At 37.4% G+C, this 7,846-nt stretch overlaps 1 long non-coding RNA gene across 2 annotated transcripts; it reads left to right on the forward strand.

Moving 5' to 3' along the window:
• Nucleotides 1-376: 376 nt before the first annotated feature.
• LOC119729000 lies at nucleotides 377-6,529 on the forward strand. 2 transcript variants are annotated; one of them, XR_005271176.1, is made up of 3 exons: nucleotides 377-393; nucleotides 5,543-5,677; nucleotides 5,835-6,529. It is a non-coding gene; the product is annotated as an uncharacterized LOC119729000 (long non-coding RNA). The 2 variants fall into 2 exon arrangements; XR_005271175.1 differs by lacking the exon at nucleotides 377-393 and adding an exon at nucleotides 5,281-5,344.
• The last annotated feature ends 1,317 nt before the right edge of the window (nucleotides 6,530-7,846 follow it).

Genomic DNA, 7,846 nt, shown 5'->3' on the forward strand with positions numbered 1-7,846 from the left:
TCATTAGCATTCTATCCGTTTCTCATTTCTAACCCAGGCTTGCGCTGAATGCACATTATGCAAATAACGTGTTTAGAAGATTTCCACTCAGACTCCAGCCCTATTGTTACATTCATGCCTCGCTGATCACCATGGTACAGCGACCTAGCGTGCACGGGCTTTATCTTAAGTTCGGTCCTGGGCTAGGCCTTCATTACTGTCGTTGTGCTCCTCACGCTCACTGCATGCAACTCATTTCACTGTCCAAAATTATCCTTTTGGCTCTGTATGAAATTGTTTATTCTAATTGAACGTGCACATTGTGTCCAATTTATATTGTATTAACAAAGACATCGTTACCATTTACTCCAAGATCAACACCAAGAGGGGTAATGTCTTCAAGAGTAGAAAGAGGTACGTTACATGTCTCTGATTAATGTACATGTGTAGAGTTTTGTCACCTGAAACAGAGAACTCCTTAAATTTCATTGGATGTTAAAAAAAGTTTACATGGAAGATAAATTACAGCAGAATTAAGGTTAACGAAAATGATTATTTTATTCAATAATAATGCAATGCCAATAGGAATTTGACACGTGCAGTGACATTGTGTTCGCACGTGTGTTAATTTGCTATAGGAATTTATAAAGTACGTGCAGTGACATTGCGTTCGCACGTTGAGTATAACATTTGCATAGAAATTCGTCTGAAATGGGCAATGACATTGTGTTCGCACGTGGGGAGAATAGGAATTTGATACGTGCAAGGACATTGCGTTCGCACGTGGAACAGTTGAAGGGTAGCATTCCAGTGGAAGATTTTTTTTTTCAAATAGGTGTCACTGAATAATTAAACTCACTAATTTACACCAGTATCTTCAATGATAAACCTGTGACAGCGTCTCTTCATTGTAATATTGACTTGCAGGTCTTATGTAACTCCCTTTACGGAGAAAGTTAAAAGACGTTCTCCACCTCAGTCTCAGAAACTAAAAAATAAATTGAAACAATATAAAACCTAGTCAACATTCTGGGCAAAACGTTGGTGCAAGTGATGCAAACAATTAATTAGCTTTTGTAGGTCAAGTTGGGAGGAGTGCAGACGCTGCAGGCGTGCATTATGCAGCATCCGCAAAGCAAAGCAGCTGCTGGATCGGTAGGAGTGTTAGGATAATGTTAGTTATAAGCATTTAGATTCGTCGAAATATTCTCACACGCGTTTAGAAACCTCCACACCGCGTTCTATCGCTTTTCCGTTCGACAGTAAGGCATATTCATACGTAATGTTCGGCAAACACGTGTGGTTTTTTTTTTGTGGCTAGACCGGACACGGTTTGGTACGAAGACCATGAAGGGACATGGGAGTTATTTAGGTGGTTTTTTTTTTCATAATACTATTACGTATGTGTTATTGTCACTTAAATATTATCACGTACGTAGGTAATATTATCACGTAGGGCCCACGTGATAATTATTACGTACGTAGGGCCCACGTGATAATTATTAAGTACGTATACACAACGTATACTCGTTTAAGGATACACGTATTATCACTTACATATGCAATACATGTACGTACGTAATATGTACTTATTTATCAGGTATGTACGCAATAATAATACTAATATTGCGTTAGTACGTAATATTATATTATCACGTACGTATGTGATAAATTAAATGTATCACGTACGTACGTTATGATTGTCATATGTATAGCAGTAGGCCCTAAATAAGAACAATATGTTCATCTCCTCCTGGTCTTCGTACCCGCGTATCCGCATATCCGCGTACCTGCGTAGTCGCGCGATTTCGTGTCCCATACTTCGAAGTGATAAAATCTAGGGAACTGTTTTAGCAAAGTGCAATGAACAGTGTTAGGGAAAATGAAGCAAACGAAAATTAGGGAGCAAGCATAGCCCGCTGCGAGCATGCGCACATTGAGCCTGCAGGCACTGCGATGTGGAGTTTAGAAGTATTCTAAAAAAAAAAAAAAAAAAAAAAAAAAAAAAAGGATAAAAATAACACTAACTTAATGCAAACGAAAATCAGTCTAATGATTAACACTGTCCCCCTAAACTTGAAAGTACTGGTGGATTTTATTTATATTCGCTATTAAGAAACTTCACTCGCAAATTTATAGTCGATTTTGTAATTGATTGAGAGTCATTTTGTGATGTTTTATCGGTAAACTGGAATGCTGCCCTCTATACGGATATTGGCTGGTACTTTTGTCCAATTCAAAACACTAATTAAACAAAGTTAGTAAAACAACTACAGAAAGTGACAATGCCTGGTGGGTTGTCCACCAACGACGATATAATTTCTTTATAATTGTAAAAACAAGATTCATCAAATCTAGGATCGGCAATTGACAGTCACCATGCCTGGTGCAGTGTCACTTGTAAGGGATACCCTCTTCGGTGCATATTAGTAGCGCCGATTTTCAAGAGGCCCCTTCCTTCAGAAGAACTTGAACATTAAAACTTAAACCATTTAAAAAAAACACGGAAGGACGTTACCACAGAGAAAATGTTGGTTAATAATTAACACTAATTCCTAAATGAGCTCTCTGTTTAGGTGACATATACGCTCTTTTAGTAACACTAAAAGGTCAAAAAAATGTGGGATTTACAGCGTCTGTAAAAGCGCCGCATTGTCTATACTTCGCTAGTCTGTGAGCAGTGAGGGCACAGGTGACAGTTGACCATATTTAAATGATCGTAGTAAAATCAAAAGTCATAACTTTGGTTAATTATACTTTGCATAAATTTATATAAAATACATTTTTATTCTGTGAAGAGCTTTTAAGCTCGGTTCATTATTAAGTATTTAAAGATAAAATTATCTGTGAGTAAAAGAATGCTTACAGAAAGAATGACTTTTGGGGGAAAAAAACTCAAAAGTAGATTGTATTTTGTTTCATTGTAAATGTTGCATGTTTGATTTTTTGCCTGTGTGTGCATTGCTCTATGTGTGGTGTGATTTTTTTAATGGTATCCGTCTGTTGTCTCTGACAATAGACAAAATTAAAAAAAATTAAATCAAATTAATCGTTGCGGCTACAAAAATGTCAAATCGTTGAGCAACTTTAAAATGTTAGGCAGTATTGGAATAAATAATACCCACCCGGATATTTACTTGACTACGCGTATGACGAAAACTAAAAACAAACTTCAAATCGGTCCAAAATAAATTGTAGCAAAAATCACATCGTAAGCGAATTTTTTTCCGAAAAAAAAACAAAATCACTCCGCTTTCTACGTGTAGGCCTACACGTTAGGAAAATGATGAAAATAACGCGAGGAAAACATCACAGCGTTAGTGAGAGTAAAAATACCCGAAATCAGTATTATTTTTCTTGCCACAAAGTAAACAAAATGGGTTATGGAAATAACAATCAAAATGACGAAAATAACGGCATAAAAATTAATCATCCGCAACGAAAGAAGTAAATACATGTACATGTACTTGCCTCAAAAAGTCGAAAAGCGAATTTCGGCAAACGGTGGGAAAATGACGGCAGCGAAAGAAAATGAAATTGACGAAATTACGAAAAAAACAATCACACCATAATGAACAAAATATCTGTTTAGAAAATGACTGAATTTCAGTTATATACAGCGGCATGTCAAAAACATCAAAATTGTTGGCATTATCGAGAAGTGCCTTCAAAAAGACTTAATTCCCCCCCCCCTTCCCACCAAAAAAAAAGGTACATTGTGAAAGGGTACAACTTATTGGCAACCTGCCGTTATCGGTGTCGGCACATGTTCGTGTGCATTATGACAAAAAAGATCAGGTCTGTTTTTAAATATGAATAGTGGAAACATGGGTAGAATCGTTTAGTTTCTATTTGGTAACAAGTGGCCTTATTACAAGTAGGCTTAGACATACTGCTTTGGAATGTTTCACTTCAGTAACAAATGGGCTAGGCCCAGCGTTTTCGTAACCCTGTTCACTTAGGAAAGAGTTGCAGCTTTCTTCAAAGAAACTGATGATCTAAAAGTTGAGACTGCATGGATGAGCTAGGCTGCTTTGTCTGGACGAAAATCAACCCTCCAAGGCTCCAACAGCCTCATCACACAGAAACTCGAGGAACCGGAAGCAGGGAGGAGGACCGACAGATGAACGGATGACCTGCTTGCTGGGCTACCCATTACTATTTCTTGAGGTTAGTTTACATGTTGGCCTCCTCTTCGCGGAATCAATCAAGTCACAGAACTCATCAAAATGGGCGATCTGACTCTGTTATAATGTTCTTCCACAAACAACGAGTTCTGGTAGCAGGCTTTGCTTTGTGGGGTTAATTCAATGTTTTCTTTCCCCTTTCTAGCCCTGGCACGAATACAGCTCAATAATTCAAATGTTTTTGTTTTGTATCCATTCAGAAAAATGAGGACCACTGACTGATGAGGGAATTTCTTTACTGAGATTGATGAGCCTGCCTGAAGACATCGTCAGGGCTCCAGCAGCCTTATCACACAAACTCGAGGAACCGGAAGCAGGGAGGAGGACCGACAGATGAACGGATGACCTGCTTGCTGGGCTTCCCATTACCGACTATCAGGTTTGTGTACATGAAGCCTACTTAAACAGAAACAATCAAGAACTAATCAAAATGGGCGATCTGGCGCTCTTCTATGTTCGTCCACAAACAACGAGTTCTGGTAGCGGGGCTTTGCTTTGTGGGGTTATTCAATGTTGTCTTTCCCCTTTCTAGCCCAGGCACAATTACAGCTCAATAAATTAAATGTTTTCTTTCGTCATTTGAATCCTTTTAGAAAAATGAGGACCACTGACTGATGAGGGAATTGCTCTACTGGGATTGATGAGCCTGCCTCAAGACATCGTCAGGGCTCCAACAGCCTTATTAAACAGAAACATGAGGAACCGGAAGCAGGGAGGAGGACCGACAGATGAACGGATGACCTGCTTGCTGGGCTTCCCATTCCTGATTATTAGGTTAGTTTTCATGTAGGCCTCCTCTTAACAGGAACAATCAAGTCACAGATTAATTTAAATGGGCGATCTGACTCTGTTATTATGTTCGTCCAAAAACGAGTTCTCTTAGCAGGGTTTTGCTTTGTGGGGTTAATTCAATGTTTCCTTTCCCCTTTCGAGCCCTGGCACAAATACAGCTCAATAATTCAAATGTTTCCTATTGTTATTTGAATCCTTTCAGCAAAGTGAGGACCACTGACTGATGAGGGAATTGTTCTACTGAGATGAGGATGAGCCTGCCTCAAGACATCGTCGGGGCTCCGACAGCCTCATCAAACAGAATCCTGAGGAACCGGAAGCAGGGAGGAGGACCGACAGATGAACGGATGACCTGCTTGCTGGGCTTCCCATTACTGATTCTTGAAGTTAGTTTACATGTAGGCTTCCTCTTAGTCACAGAACTCAAAATTGGTGATTCGCGCATTTTTGTGTTCCTTTCACAACGAGTGCTGGTATAGCGTTGTGTTGCTTTGTGGGGTAAAAATCGAAGTTTTCTTTCTCCTTGCACATGTTTCTTAATAATATTTCAGATATTTTTTTTCTCGTCATTTGAACCCTTGTAGAGAAATGAGGACCACTGACTGATGAGAGAATTGTCTTACTGAGATGAGGATGAGCCTGCCTCAAGCCATCGTAAGCTGGGAGGACCGACGATGGACTGACAACGCCTGCTGGCCTGGCCATTACTGATCCTTGAGGTGAGTTTACTTTGAAAACGAAGAAAGACCAGGGTATGAGGATAATAATTTGTTATTCCTCTGATTGTAGTTTGTCCCTCCTACAAAATCCACAGTGCTTGATTTCCTAATATATGTATTTTTTTTTTTATTTCCTTGGTTATTTTGTCATGTTTAGGACATGAGGACCACCAAGCTTGGACGAGACTGGACAATGACGAAGCTGCTCTACTGGACAAGGATGCCCTCATCGGAAACTTGAGTTAAAAAAACTAGCTTGCACAATATGAAATGATAAATCAGACTGCATAATGCAACGTCATTAATGTTATACATTAAGGCAACAACACTAAAATAAAATGAAAAGTCATTTTGATTTCATTAAATTATTTATGCCTCTAAAATAATCTTAAACCGGATACTGCAACAGACAGTTAACACTGGACAATAATGGAGACTTGCTGAAAAATTATTGTAAGGTTAATAATTTGTCACTGGCTTTTTAGCAGTGACATGTCTGGGAGAAGGGATGTTCCTTTGATCTGTCCTGTGTCATCCAAAATTATTGCATCTTTAAGTTAATAATTTCATACTCCTTACCTTTAATGCATTCAATTGGATCTTCTCAATAAATTATAAACGAGGTCTCGCCTAAGGCTTTCTATTAGCTTTTTGTTCAGTTGACAATGGAGAATTTTACTCTATAAATTTAATTTGATATTGAAAGTGCATTTTTAAGAAAACCAATTTAAGTAATAAGTGTTTTAAAAGATTTCAAAAAAGATTAATTTATTGTTTAAAAACTGAAGAAATGTAACAAACTTTATTTAAATTTAACGTTTTTAACAAGACGTTGGTTTAACTAAAACGTGACTTTCTTTCCATTGTACATTTATTAGAAAACACAAGAACGTTTAATTTTTAGGAAAATTTAAAGATAAATTGTTCAGGAACTTCTTTCCATCAAAATGCATTGCAACAGGTATAAGTGACACTCAAATTACATTTGTGTTTGTCCTTTTCTGATTTATTTCACTGCACTTTTTTTTTTACTTGTTGTAGTTTTTACTTCGTATGCACAATTGTTTTTCTTAGTGGTTTTGCATGTCTTTTCATTTTCTTATTAATAATTAACTAACCTCTGAAAAGGATAAACGCAATTATATCGAGTGTTGAACTTGCCTCGCATCAAATATTTTTTTTCACATAATAGCTAAATTAAACAAAATATAGTCCTGAAATGTTTCCAAATAATCTAGGATTTTTTGGGAGGGGGGGGGGCATTCCCAAGTTTTATCTTCCCTTTTTAAAATCTTATTCACAATATTGCGAAATACAAAAACCTGGCTTTACCGTATACAGTCATGTAGTCGTTGCTAATGTAATAATCATCTATGATATTATAAAGTGATTATTAATTTCTCAAATTTATTGGCCTTCTGCCAAACTTTTTTCCTCATTTGGAATCTTTTGTATTTGTTTGTATGAATTGGTTAAAACATTTGTATGTCAATAAGAATAAGGAATTAAAACAAAATAAATAAAACTTGAAAGATGTGAGACACTTGATATGCTTGGAAGGTTGACAGTATTTTGCCTATTTTTTGTTAAAGTTGTTGGCGGGGGAGGGCAAGCTACTACATAAGTAAGGGGTGATTGGGGGCGGGGTGCGCACATAAAGGCACGTCAGGGAATATAAAATAATTAGGTGTTTTTGTAAGGGAAATCTTTACTCTTAAACGGAAATTAAAAAAAAATCTCCTAGGCTCCTAGGTTCTACCTTTTAAGATTGTCAAACAAAAATACCCAAATTTGCATACGCCGGACAAATCACAATTTGCATGCCCTTATGGGCTTTTAAAAAGAACTTTTGCAAATGGGAAAGACACTTTGGACACATCCAATCAGTTTGAATATGCTTCATGAATGTCTGAATAAACGAGCACATTTTTAAACGAGGAACTAATAAACAAGACTACAGGCAAGCCTGTCGAAAACCAACTTGGTATAAGTGGTCAAGTCATCGGACTTACTTTGGGGGCCAAGGAGAGGCTTATACAAGTCTAATAAAGGATGAACATCTTGACCGTAACAATACAATGTTTTAAGTGCGACAAATGCAATCCGAATAAAAGTCAATGTGTACTTTTCGCGTGTAAAACACTACATTGTTACGATCATATTATTTGT

This window comes from Patiria miniata, unplaced genomic scaffold (genome assembly GCF_015706575.1).
Source record: "Patiria miniata isolate m_02_andy unplaced genomic scaffold, ASM1570657v1 HiC_scaffold_1, whole genome shotgun sequence".
NCBI classification, from domain to species: Eukaryota; Metazoa; Echinodermata; class Asteroidea; order Valvatida; family Asterinidae; genus Patiria; species Patiria miniata.